Below are 15,171 nucleotides of genomic sequence, written 5' to 3'. Positions count from 1 at the left end.
TATATTAAATATGTGGATCATGGTTTTGTCATAACACCAAGGCTTATTTATGTGTGATTCTTGCTTATAGTATTCTAACAGATACATTTGGTTATGTACGTACTAGATTAAGCGTATATTTAAATGGGAAAACCTGAAATCAAAGACAAGGTATATATTAAAATTGGACCATGCTCTGTGAAAAGGGAGTTTAATGCAGGTGCGTAAAGTGTCGTCCCAGATGAACCTGTGCAGTCCACACATATTGTTCAGGGACAACGTTTTTCCTCTAAACTACATTTTTGCTAAGAATAGACTTTCTTAAAAGGAAAAATATCATAAAAGCGGAAAGTGTTGTCCCTGATTAGCTTGTGCGGACTGCACAGGCTGATCTGGGACGACACTTTATGCACATGTATTAAACCCCCTTTTCTTAAAGAGCAGCTCAATTTTAAAATGGCAAATTGAATTTTGCATGCGTAATAATATTTATTTGCAATAAGCTCTTATGGATTAGCAAATATCTCCTGTTTGTTGAACTAATACACGTCTCACGTCAAAATAAGTATTTACCATCCATGACTTAAACGGAACATTTAACAGATTTTGGCATGTTCTGAAGTTTGCGAACTAATGCTTTAAATTCATATAAACATCGGAACAAAAGAGTTTCAGTTAAAATAAAAAATTAACCCGTTTATGCCTAGCGTTCTGAAAAAATGACTTTGCAAACAGCGTAGACCCAGATGAGACGCCGCATGATGCGCCGTCTCATCTGGGTCTGCGCTGTTTGCTTAAAGGAAGTAATATTCTAAATATAGAAATACATATACTAGACATCCCTTATTTTTGAAATAAATTGGTCCAATTTAGAAGGATGGGAGAGTCCACTAGGCATAAATTGGTTAAAATTGAAGAATGAAAAAAAAGTTATCCACACCTGGGCTCGAACCACTGAGCCTTGGAGCAAATTCGGCTAATCGTTATGACGGGATAAAGCACGTAATTTAAACTTTATATAGGTAATCCTTGTAATGTCACACGATTACACTTTAATAAGGATAACAACAATATGATAACGATAACAACAGAACTTTCCTAATTATACAATCGTTTCGCCTTTGGAGCGCTTTAGAATTTTCAGGTTTTTAAATCGTCTAAAAGATGCATACAATTGATATTTTAGAGCATACCATATGTCCAGTATTACTGTTTCCTTATAAAAAACCCATAGCTTCAACAAAAATTTGCAATTACGAAACAATATTTTTTATCAATTTTTAAATTTATCAAAACGTGAACAGGTCCCATTAAATACAATCAATGTTTGAATGATATAATCTTTCTATATCCACATTCCGCACGACAACTGTTAAAATATCCACAAAATATAACTGTGAACTTTACTTTAAATGTATCATTATTTTAAATATGAAATATTAATTTTATATTAAAGACAAGATATTCAAAATTTCCTTACGGCATCTTACAAATGATTTACACCACATTTTACATACATGTAGTTAAGTACTTTTAGCATGAAACATGAATGCGAGCATTTAGTACGTTGTCTTGTATAAATTGCTATTAACCCATTTATGCCTAGCGTCTAGAAAAAAAAGCCTTGGTAAAAGGCATAGACCCAGATGAGACGCCGCATAATGCGGCGTCTCATCTTGGTCTGCGCTTTTTGCTTAAAGGCATTTCTGTATGAAATATTCTAAATATAGAAATAAATATACTAGACATGCCTAATTTTGGAAATAAATTGCTCCAATTTAGAAGGATGGGCGAGTCCACTTGGTATAATAGGGAAGAAAAAAATAGTTCAAGTAAAGAGAGAATAGTACGAAATTATTATACATGTAGTTACAGCCGCACTTGGTGTACACATGGTTAAATGGTATAAACAATTAAATTGACAAGGTTTCAATGGAGATAACCGCATGAACTTGCTCTACGAACACCATGTTAAAATCGATACCTAGTTTTTAAGAATATGTTTCTTTGTCATCGACTGCGAATATGAACTCGTACGAAGGTCTGCTAAATGAAAAATACCAGACAACTTTTTGGGGGTTTCTCATTTTTGTTTCCCTATTGACAGCGTAGTTGTTAAGAACAGAAAAATGTGCTGTTCAATATGGATGACAAATCACGCTGAACGTGGCATTTTCGAATACTAATAGACCATACCTGTGTACTTATGTCCATAGATACATGATCAATTCTGGCTATTATTCTCGATATAAACAAAAATGATGACGGTATTGCATATGCCAGCGTTGACAGGAGATTCTTTACGGACGGATTCGATGGATCGGACAGTTAAAGAACAAGGGAAACGAGGATGCAGTATGTAGGGAGTTGTAAACGTTTTAATGAAGAATTGCGTATCGGATACTGACATCGAATGGCTGGCGTCTGGACCTCCCGGATCTTCACAGTACGATGTGACCTTCAAGACTAAAGATAAGTGTATCTCTTTTTTGAATAAAATACAAATGCAAGCATCGTTGTCTCACCAAGGAGTACAATACAGATGTGTTAAGTACGGAAAGCAAATTGTATCATGTAGAATTCATTGGCTGCCAGCATTCGTTAACGACAAGGTCATAGCTGATATTTTTAAAAAATTTGGAACTGTTATGTCAGTCGAACATGATTCTTTGAAAATAGGAGATTTTAGTACCCACTCTGGGGTGCATGTGGTCACGGTGGAGTGTGACAGAGTTCAGCAGGAGTCCATTCCACACATAATTTCATTTGAGTGTGGCACAAAGGCCTTAATTACCATGAGGGACGGCAGCTTATTTACCTCTATTGCCAAGAGGTTGGGCACGTCCGCAACACTTGCCCCCAAAATATCAATGTCACTTTTAAAGAAAAAGTAAGTGTTTCAGAAAACAACAAGGACACAACAACAGAGAAAAAGACAGACGGAGAGAAACAGACAGATGGTGAGAAACGAAAGGAAACATAAGAGCATACAGACCAACCAGAACAGAAGAAGATTGATGACGAGGGGTTTGAGACGGTGGGGAATAAGAAGAAAGGAAAGAGCCAGGGAAGAAAGACAAATGGAGAGAAGATACAAGAAATAGAAGTAGAGACAGAGGTAAGTGGCTCAACAAGAGGGAGGAAAGCAGATAGCAATGAAGACATGACCCCTATGCCTAAGAACAAGTTCAAAGTTTTAGATATAGACCGAGATGATTTGGAGGAACACCCACTAGAGATTGATTTAGATTCCAAAGATCTTGTTATGACCCCTGCTGAATAAACTCCCTATATATACAAAATATAATAACAATTTCATAAACCTCTATTTACAAATACCAATTAATGTTAACACTCAATTTTTAATATTACCTAGTGTAAATAGTTCAATTGTATGTATATTAATCATTATTTTTTATGTCTTAAAATATAATGTTGGCTTATATACCGAGCACACAGACAATCTGTGTGACCGATATATTAGCATATTTAACATTTCATGTCTTCACATTGTATATAGTATACTTTTTGTAATAAAATATAGCATATGTATAAATAAAATCTATGTAAATAGTACGTATATATGTGCAATTAAAAACTATGACTTTAAAATATTATATAACAAAAATGCATTTTTTATTTTATATAAACGTATAAAGAGCGTTCATATGCCAGTGTGTGTAAAAACTTTTTACTGTCATATATACTCAATCCATATCTATTATAAAACACCTTTTTTAAACACAATACTCAGCAACAATATATCTTTAACCCTTTTCCAATATCCTCGTAGTAAATGTGAGCGCATCTATCTATTTCCAAATTACATCGGTACGTAGTTGATTCATTACAGCGAGTTTACAAAATCGATGGCCTAGTCTCTTTTTTACCAGGTTTAAATCTTTTAAACACTATTATCGGTTTTTCTATCCTATCACTAAATCATAGACGTCGCCATTTTTTTCTTTTATCTACAACCTGAGTTATAACTAGAACATGGAGTTAAACATAGAAACTATAAATATTAACGGATTTCGATCCAAACAAAAACAAACCTTCATTAAATATTACATTTTAATTAATAAAATAAATATATTAGGCATACACGAAACCCATGTAGATGATTACAAAATGTCGAAACAAATAGAAAATTTAATGTCTGTATTGCATAGCAATTGGGTTTAAAAATAATGTACCGAAAACATTAATTTGTTTAATCGGAATTCCTTTCTTCCATACATTTATACCAACACCAAAACATCCAATGCCGGATCGGTACGTATAGACTACCTGTAGACACATATTAACACTATTGTTCCAACACTTAAGACATAGGTTAATGTTAAACTTTACCCTAATTACAATTTACCGTAGGATGCATGGAATCAATTATCTACGCGGCAGAACAAATAAAAGCCCCGAGTACACTGACACTTACTGCTGGTCGTCAGCACAATCTTAAGGTAGTTCAAGACATAGGCCCAACATAAGCCTGGAATAACATCCCCTGCTGGAAGTGCCCTGCCAATATCTATTGGTTATCCTGTAAAAAGCCACATATACATGAGTCGCACTCTGAGAAAACGGGGTTAAATGCATGTGCGTAGAGTGTCGACAGTTTCTGCTGTTATTAAATCGCTCGTTTAGATAAAATCTCTTCAGAACAAAGCTCAAGTTAAGGCGGAGTGTGTCGTCCCTGATAAGCATGTGCGTACTGCACTGGCTAATATTTCACGACACTGTAAGAACATGCATTAAACTCGCTTTTCACATAGCAAGTCTCAAATTATGCACTGGTATATATTGTAAAGAAGTTGGACTGCGTGCATAATTGTGTATACATTTTTTTTCGAAATGTTTATCGTATCAAATGTACTTGACATACCCATTTACTGTCGCCTGTATGTATACAGAAACTGTATCTATATATGATGTTCACTGTATACAATACATATATACAATACATGTTTTGTCGGATCCAAGATTTGCAGAAACGATACATGAGCTTTATAATATCAGCACGAATTTAAAAAAGCAAGATTTTACATTCAATCAAAAGTCAAGTATAGTTGAAAGGCTGTATGAAGCTTTAATAATGAATTGCTCATATATTGAGGCCAATTACCTGAAACTGTTCTTACAATCCAGTTTTTATAGGATTTTTCATATTCGCTGAATACTGTAACCCAACGAATACATCTTGGTACTTCTGAGATATTCACACCGCTGCGCAATACAAGCAGGACCCTCAATCTGCCGTCATCAACATCGGCAGTCAGGCATTTCATGAGATTGAACGAAAGCAGTTCGCTTTTCAGCGATTCTTTCGAAACAATAACTATTATCCATCCTTCTCGATTTTCACCATCTGACGGCAGGAATCTTCCTGGTGTGTTTTCATGTCGTATGATGTTCATATGATGTTTTGTAGCTCTTTTTCGATCTCTTCACGAGAATCTCCATCAATATCAAAACATGATATGTAAACACTCATCTGGAAAATTCGAGAAGTAAATAGATTAGATTTAACACATGTACATGTTTCTATAATGACTAACCTTATGCTGTCATAAAACACAGACTAGTGTTAACAAATATTTTTCACGTATGGATACGTAATTTAATTTAATCTAAATTTAAATATTTTATGAATACTAAAAATGAAAAGCAGGTATTTGTTTTAAGGGACAATAACTCATTACATATTTCTTATTCGTATGTTGGCGAGAATGCGTTCTAATCCTCTCCATTTAATATATATTTAAAGGTACTTTGAAGGTACATTGCCAGACTAATGTCCGTACTTTGAATGTATCGGGCCAGGCATTCAAATGCTCCAGTACTATATGTGCATACATTATAAAGTATCGATTAGTATGCAGATGCTAGTAAACTTATTCTTGTTGTGCACTTACCCTTTTAACATCGGACAAAACTCCAGCTTATTAGAGAAGTTTCTGCCCCAGTCTTTTTGGTATTGTTTGTCGTCGCTGCCTTAAACAACGCGACAGGAATATCGTTTTCATCTAAAAAATGAATTGCATTTTATCAGCTTAATAAGTATCAAGTAACTGTTCTTGAAAACGTCTATAAATATTTGATTATACATGTAACAGGTATTGTCTTATTAAGCTTATACCGAGCCAATTATCCAATCGATGTCTCTGCAACATCTCCCCGTAATGCGGGCAAATGCGACATGGAGTATAAATATCTAGCCCTATATTGTTTACATTTGCATGCCGATGTGCATGTTCTGACATAATAAAGAAACGTTAGATACCTTCACATGGAACGATTTCCAAGAAGTCACCCCATCCTTTCGCATCGATTATCTGCTGGTATGATTGACAGAAACGCTGGTGCTCGAGAGCGACATTTATGTTCCCAAGGTGCTGCTTTGCAAGATTTGATATTGCAGTTATCGTAGTTGGTACCTGGGCACAAACGTACAACTCGTTCTGAAAATATGGCAGACGATTAAATCAAGAATTCGAGTGGTCAATCGAACACCGGAAAAATTGTACGCACTTGTCAGGAATGTTTACGGATTATTACAACATAATACGTGTAATTGTTACAATAAACTGTACCAAAGTTTCATCGAAGTCGCTGATAATTAAAGCCACACATCTTATTTGGCATAGTAAATTTAAGTATAGATAAGAAACATATTTTATATATGCCAATTAAAATATATTTGGTAGTTACAAGGTAGAAATCCGTCTTTTGCGCTTTAAAACTTAAAAATTATCGCGTTTGTAGAAATGGACATATACGTATAGAAATCCTTATTTCGGTTTTAAAAAGGGTACCGTTTGAAAAATAATAAATTACTTGCTTACTAAGCTATAGATTTAACGACAATTTTGTACAATATCAAATTGCATCTATGTGTATTGATTAACATGTATTACTCATAGTTATGAGTAAATTTATTATTCTCTATTCTCAAAATACTATTAAAATCTCATCATCTTTATAACCCATATCATCATCATTATCATTATCAAACAAATAATAAACCAAAGACAAAATAGGAGTGAGTGCTTGTATTTGACAGGACTTTCAACAAATAAATGCAAAAAACAATTCTTCTGAAGCCCGTATATGTTGTATGCGCAATGGATATAGACCTCAACGGCACCGCTCAGTTGAGGAATCTCGAGACGACTGGAAACGGTGCAACATCTTTGTTCAGGTGTAAAAAGAACTGAAACGATACTATTTAAATGCTGTAGGGCATGTAATTATGAATACTTCACATACACATGTGTGTCATGTGAAAAAGTGCAAATGTATTTATAACAATTAGACGTCAAGTATATATCTCAAAAAAGAGTTACTGTTTGAATAAACTGATCCCCGCCGATGCCCACAGTGCACACAGGACGCCCCCAATGCCCATCAATCACGCTAACTTGCTTAAATATTATAAATTAACAAATGTGAAACATTAATTTGTTCAAAGAAGCTGCTAATATCTGCAAGATTCATCTACCACCACCAATCAAGAGAAGTGTACATGACTTCACGTACACCCCATACAATACTCAGTAGTAATAAACGATTCAGGTAAAACCGCGAGCGGGATACGCAACCCTACTGCCATTTTTGTTTTCTTATTTTTTCTTTTAATGGCAGGGGGACGTATGAGGACCCATGGCTCGAGACCGGTGTCAAGGTGCCTTCATCACCTCCCGAAACCTCTAATTTAGAGAAATCTACAAATAAGCAGCTATTAAGATGCTGTAACATTAAGTATTTTATAGTAAAAAATGTAATTAAAACATTATCAATTCATTGCGCAAGTTAACATAACAAACAAACATCAAAAGCATCCTGCACACACCCCGGACATCAGCAAGAAACAAACAAATCACTCAAACCATAAAATCCATAAAGCATCTATAAAGAATGTTGATAAATCATAAATATTCCGATAAATATATAAATGTATATGACGAATTTAACAGCTATATTAAACCGACTTCAACATCTAACCAGTCACACCAAAATGAAAATATTAAGTAATCGTACAATAAAAATGTCTTTAAAATTAAACGTTCATTACGAACGACAACAAAAAATAATAACACTTGACATTTAAACATACCAATATTTCAATAAGTATGCTGGAGGTACTATCTCCAGGAAGTGAGAGTCTCGAAAAACATGACACCCATAACTTAAAAGACCTCATTCAAACACAATATTAAGTAACAAATGAGTCAAAATAATCAAGAAAACTTAGCTGCTTCAGACTTAAATGAAAATACACCCATCGTCTTTCCTAGTAAAGAAATCGGTTCGTGTTAAGATCCCATCTCACATGGACTAAAAACCGAACTGAAAATATACTAAATATAGACTTTATGATAGCAAAATTATAAACATAAAAGCAATGTAACCTATTATTTAACCATACATATGTTCATTAAGGGCGGGCGGGCGGGGTTATCACCCTTTCGTTTTCTTGCTCCATAACTTTGCCTGTCAAAAACAACCCTCGAATGGCGTCTCACTAGATGTGCAAATCATATATACCCCAAAACGAAAAACTCGTGCGCTTTCGCGCTAAAACATGCACACAAAACCCGTGCATTATACGCGCTAAACCATTACCATAATCTCTCTTCTAAATAACACGTATTAAACCATACTATACCGTATTTCTCAAACCGAGAATAATTTCATTTTCATTTCAAGGTCAGAGGCTTTAAAATACACAAAATGAACTATTTAAGCATACATCGCACTGGGTTGTGAAAACCATATTTAAAATACAAAATATAATGAATGTGCCAGCATTCTAAAATCTTCGTAATAGTTGTGTGTATGCTCTACGTGTTTATTTATTATACATGATACCAGTAAGCACAAACATGTTCACAATTCAAAAAATGGAAAAACTGTTTAACTCAATTTTATGAAAATTGAGTTTTCTATTTGTGATCGGATTTAATTGTTTTAATCCGTACACCCTATTTATGAAAGTATATACTTACGTTCGCGTGCTTTATCTGGTTGATGGTAACAACATAATCTCTGTGTTTTACCCGCATGTATTCTCTTAAACTCAAATGTATCCACATTCGAAATAACAATGCCTGATGCCGAATGTGACGGAAGCTGCTGTGGGACAGCGCAGGTTTTTGGTACAGCCAACAGAAAATTTCCAATCAGTAGTTTTTTGTTCTTTTCTGTAACCATCGCATTTCTCCAACCAATTCTTGTTCTTTGCAAAAGAAAATAAATACAAATATAACGATAAAGTTCAATTAATAGTGTCATTATATTACCAATCGGCACGAGTATTCCAAATTTTGAACGAACGCTATTTTTACAGAACATTAACAATACCATGCCTCGCTCGTTACTGTTGTCCTTTTCCCTTTATGCACGATCATATACACATTGAATTTATTCAACTATACTATTTTGTTAACATTTAAATAGAGCTAAAGAGAAGTTGATAACATACAATGCTGGACTTATATTGGCTAAACAAGAACATCATACAAAGATCTATAATTCTGCCAAAAAAACTAATTTAAGCTATAATTACTTTCTTCAAGATCATCTCCACACAAAGGTCATTCATTATGTAAAGTTTGAGATCCACCTAGTGAAAGAGGAGTTACAAACACATGCGTCAAATGACCATAATATTCTATAATTGTTAAATAGGCTTTACTTATGAAAAATAGTGCTGCTGCAAAAATTCCGATTTGAACGATCATCAAAATATAAAGGTCATACAAGATGGACACTTTTTGCAAGACCCACCAAGCAATAAAAGGGATTGAATAGTAATGCAAAAAAGACCTTATCCTTCCAAACCTTCTCGCAGATAAATGTATTCTTTTACAAACATCTCCACATTGAGGTCATTTAACTGTAAAGTTTTGAGGGAAAATAATCGAATAATAGACAGGAGGCCTAATCTCAAGCTAAAGGGGACTATATATTATAAAGTGGAAACAAGAAAAAGCGCCACAATTGAGAAAAAAACTGGTTTGCAGTCAAATGCCTTTCTTTACGATCATCAAAACGATAGTCATTTTATTGTGATAATTTGAGCAAGAGTCAACCAATATTTCGGAACAACTGACGCACGGGCGGTCGGAAAAGAACAATGCTTATTAATTGCCAATCATTGAATTTCATTTCTTTAATGGTGGCCTTATTTCAATCGCCCACCTGGTATAATTTTCAAAGCAAATCAAATTATACCGGTAGCTGTTGACAGTTGTAAACAGTTACACATAGAAAGGCTGAATCTGGAACTTGGACCTGAGTTTTTTACGATATATTTAAATGTAAACGCGAGATAACCTCATAGCACAAACACAACTAAATTTAATCGTAATTAATTGCAGTTCAACTCATTTTAATTACTATTAACATAAACAACGTTTAGATGCAATTCGTAGCAAAATAAAGTTTTCTTTCTGATGAATGATAATAAAAACTTACGACGGATCAAATATATATCGTTTTGATAGAAAAAGGGATTACCATCAGAGTTTAATAGCTGGACAATCATGTATGTGTTAGTTCATAAAAACGACCAGCTACAACACAACATACCAGAGGCAATTTATGGCGCATGAATCAAAATGTACCATGAGTAATTATTTTAAATCATTCATAATGCCCAATGCCTCATTTTGACGCATACCTCATCGTGTTCCATTTTTCAAACTGTAGCACGACTCATACTGACACGTGCCTTCTTATATCTAAAGAATCAGTACGCCTCACGAATATGCGCCACTTGGTTTAAACATATTTATTCTAGAATGTGTGTACACTTTCCTTATAATATCCGATTAGTCGTTATGTCACATCCGTCATAATTCCCCATGACCTATGAGTTCGAATCAATACTAATGTATAATATCTCATAATTAAACATGAATTATAATTTCCCATTACTCATAACGTCGAATTACTTATATGAAAAACTCCTTTTAATCGAGGATGCAACAGGTTACTCATACATTAACCGAATAACATATCACTATAATTAATGTATTAACCGATGTTCTGAACATCTGCAAAATGTTTAAATGTTCGAAATATTCATAGCAAGTCATACAGCGTGAACATGAACTGGCTTTAACAACTTATGCCATGTGTGATTGATAACGTTGGTACATAAGCGACCATATCATGTTTTTGATATTAATGTTTTATTAATAAAGTAACTTCATGTGATAGGCTTTTGAATGTTTGATAAGTTTCGCATGCAATTTTCCTGTGTAAAAGCAAATAGATACAAATTACCGGAAAACAGTGTACAATACAGTCTTTTTATTTTTTGTGGGGAGGGCGCGTACGTTTGCATCCTATACCTGCCAGCATAGTTTGAATGTTTTTCGTGTTTTGTTCGTGTATTTGTTTACGTTTTGAATGCAATTGCTGAAATTATCTTTGTGTTTCCTTCCAATACAGACCAACGTGAAGTGCTGTTTTAAAATTGATTTACGTTTAGTAATGGATTTCTAAATTGATTAAAAATTGTTTCATACGGTAGTGGTGTCATCTTTAACGACCTACTTTACGAATGCAAATATTAAATTGTGATAAGTAAAAATTACTTGAACTTGTTAATATTGAAGCTAATTAAGATCATAATTATTGATACAATTGATATTTCGAAACACTTTGACGAGAAATATATATCGAAGATTCGTTAACAAAACATCAAATACCCAGACCAACATCAAGTAATCAGACCAAAGTCTCTATAGATTTTTTGGGTCAATCAGATCTAGGTGTAATACAGTATTGTATTGTTCTGTTCTGATTGTTATCAGAAGTTAATTGTACGTCTCAATTATAGCGAATAGCCCCACTCCACACACATCACCGGATAAATTTGTCCCTCCACAAAAACATAGCGAGTACTGACCATTAAGAAAAGACAACTTAGGTACTGGTTTATGGAAGTTCAACTTTGCTTAATGACATATTATTGATACCCGTTTTCGGAATGGAATATTGATTGAAGACTAGTAGGCAAAAGCGTTATTTGGCAGCATGTATTGCACTAGACATGAAGTTAATGTAATGTCTTTCACAACAAATGCATTTAATTTACTTAAACAATTTTCAGGTTAACCTGTCATAGATCGTTAGTATGTTAAACGGTCAATATTTTTTATCTCTTCTTACAATGTCCCATGAATCGTTATGCCTCATGGCTCATAGTGTCAAATTAATTATAATGACCGATTAATCGTATTGTCCCATGACGAATTATTCATCATGCCTCATTATGTCGCATATGCACAAAATGTCTTTGAAGGTAAAATGATTCATAGTTTATCATGACGTATGGTGCCACATGACTAATATTTGATAATGACTTATAATGTCACATGACTCATAGTTTTTCATGCCTTATAATGCCACATTACTCATAGTTTTTCATACCTTGAAATGTCACATGAATCATAGTATATCTTGCCTTATAATGTCAAATGAATGATACTTTATCATGCCTTATAATGTCAAATTACTCATAGTTTATCATGCCTTATAATGCCACATGACTCATAGTTTGTCATGCATTATAATGTCACATGACTCATAGTTTATCACGCCCTATAATGCCACATGACTCATAGTTTATCACGCTTCATAATGTCACATGACTCATAGTTTATCTTGACTTATACCGTCGCATGCTGATAGTTTATAAAAGCCTTATACTGTCACATGATTGATAGTTTATCATACCGTATAATGTCACATTAATCATAATATATATTATCTTAAAATCTCAGATTACTCTTAGTTTGCCATACCTTTTAAATCTCATTACTCATATATTAACCATGGATATATTTCATTGAGCCTCATAATGTCTCATTGGTTATAATGCCCAAGGACTGATAAGCATTCATACCGCATTATGCGCAATAAAACACCATATAAGTTGACTCAAAATGTCTAGTTAGCCTTGTGCAACAAACATTGTGTTATGGCAAATGTAGTTATTTGACTTTGCAGTATTTTTAATGTTAAAGAATATGTTAGACTTGGAGATTTAACAACATTAGGCCATACCGCAATCTTGAACAGGTAAACTTTTGAAAACATTGATAGTGTAAACATATGACAGACATGGCCATTGTGACTCTTATCCTTTTCAAATTTATTATTCGAAATCGTAATACTAGTTATTTGAAAATGTTAACCAAAGATATAAACTACGGAATACATGAAAAGGTACAAAATGCATGCGGCAAAACGACTTTACCTTCAGCAACATAGCACATGTAACCGGATATGTGGGAATGGACCAAGCCAAAATGCAAGTTTCCCGCTGGTAATTCTTCGTCCAAACACACTGGAGCTAAAACAATAATATTATATTTGGTTAGACCGCAAACACAATTACCACCTGTTATTAAATTGTATTCAAGTGTCAGGCCAAATAAAAAATTAAAATATATTATTAAGTCATATTCAAAACACATACTTTTATTATTCAAAAAAGGAGTTTTGTTTACGATTTTTAACAATTCGCAGGATGAGTAAAACCATGTGAAAATTGGTGAAAAGATATGTGTGTTGCCAATTTCAAAATAATAACATTATCAACATTACACAATATTACATGGTTCATTTTAATGCGTTCAGTCCATTTATAATAATGTATATTTAGGATTCCATCATAAAAAGGTCATTACATGTTCAAAAGAAGTATCAATCGTTTGGCTGTATTTATGTTAAAAAACATTTACAACGGTTACGTTAAGCAACTTGACATCGGGAACGTTTGCTGATTATTTTAAACATAAGGTATGAATTATAAGGTCATACTAACGTTTCAGTTGTTTGAGAAGCCTTTCATATCCCTGCCATTCAGTGAGGTCGACAAACGTCTTGGGCGTCAACGACAGCAATCCGGTTTTCAGAAACCCAACATCTTCACGTCGATTTCCTTTGTATGCGACCAAAAGTCTCATGTGATTGTCCACAATTATGTTTTCTAAGGCAGACAAAACTGCAAATGTGAACCATCCTTTTGAAGAAGATTGATCTGTTATAAGAATTATTATTCTGTCATAACGATTAGTTGAATTGTGAATGTTATTCATAACTTCGGTTCCAGGTATTCTTATTGCATGGTCAGTTTGACATGTGTATCCACCATTCTTTTCAATGAAGAACCTCAATTTGTCTGCCTCTGTTTTAGACGCTTCGTTTGCGCCTTCACTGTCATAAAATATAATCGCCTTTGCATTATTATCACCGGACGCCATAATTACACATACATGTTTTAACAAATAGATTTAAATGTCAGGAGCATATATATTGAAATCAATTCAGATGAAAAATATTCCAGATTTAAATTCAATATAAATAATCCTTATATCCAGTCCAAATTACGATACCAATATATTAAATTTCGATTTTATTTGATTAAAATCAGATTTTGATACAAATATGAAATCGAAACCAAAACTACTTTTATTATTTAACCAGTTACTATAAATACACACATACGGCTACACACCACGGATCGATACATTATAGACACCGATTGAAGGAGTTGGTGTAAGCTTTACAGCTGTGACATTTGCTATACAAAAATTCAAATATATATCATGTAACAGTTTCAAATTGTTAAATAAAGGAACAAATAATTTAAATTTTAAAGCGCTTCGCAATACACTGAATATACTCGCTAATATGATCGCAGTTTTGTGTTTTTTTCTTCTTCGCCTTACATTTCTTCTACTACTACTACGACTACTAATTTTAATAAATCATCATCATCATCATCATCATCATTATCATCATCATCATCAACAACATCAACAACAACATCATCTACATCATCATCATCATTGTCATCGTCGCCGTCGTCGTAATCACCATCATCATCGTCATCATCAACAACAACAAAACAACGTCATCATCAACATCATCAACAACAACAACAACATCAGCATCATATCATCGTGATCATTACCATCTTCTTCGTGTTCTTCTTGCTTTTTCTCTTATGTGGTATCACCATAAGCAACATTATAATTATCATCATCGTTATTATCATTATAATAATAATTATAATCCTAATTATCATAATTATCATAAAAATAAATAATGCTTTTTCTAATGCAACTATTAATGGTAACATATGGAAAATAACATTATATTTGAAAGGCG

At 33.6% G+C, this 15,171-nt stretch overlaps 2 long non-coding RNA genes across 6 annotated transcripts in view; both read right to left on the bottom strand.

Moving 5' to 3' along the window:
* The window catches only part of LOC127857100 (uncharacterized), a 54,157-nt gene that overhangs the window by 32,345 nt on the left and 6,641 nt on the right, over window positions 1-15,171 (bottom strand). Inside the window, exons 2-5 of one of the 5 annotated variants that reach the window (XR_008038334.1) lie at window positions 13,823-14,214; window positions 13,253-13,348; window positions 8,988-9,217; window positions 6,263-6,440 (exon numbers count right to left, since the gene is read on the bottom strand). This is a non-coding gene — a long non-coding RNA (uncharacterized LOC127857100). Of the gene's footprint in view, window positions 1-6,262; window positions 6,441-8,987; window positions 9,218-13,252; window positions 13,349-13,822; window positions 14,442-15,171 lie in introns of those variants that run through there. The other 4 variants (XR_008038331.1, XR_008038332.1, XR_008038333.1 and 1 more) reach the window with 4 other exon arrangements.
* On the bottom strand, window positions 1,896-5,789 carry LOC127857102 (uncharacterized). Its single transcript, XR_008038337.1, has 3 exons — window positions 5,105-5,789; window positions 4,418-4,522; window positions 1,896-2,437 (listed from the first exon to the last, which is right to left on the bottom strand). It is a non-coding gene; the product is annotated as an uncharacterized LOC127857102 (long non-coding RNA).

The sequence above is a fragment of the Dreissena polymorpha genome, chromosome 14 (assembly GCF_020536995.1).
Source record: "Dreissena polymorpha isolate Duluth1 chromosome 14, UMN_Dpol_1.0, whole genome shotgun sequence".
NCBI classification, from domain to species: Eukaryota; Metazoa; Mollusca; class Bivalvia; order Myida; family Dreissenidae; genus Dreissena; species Dreissena polymorpha.
This window is presented reverse-complemented; position numbering and strand designations above follow the sequence as displayed.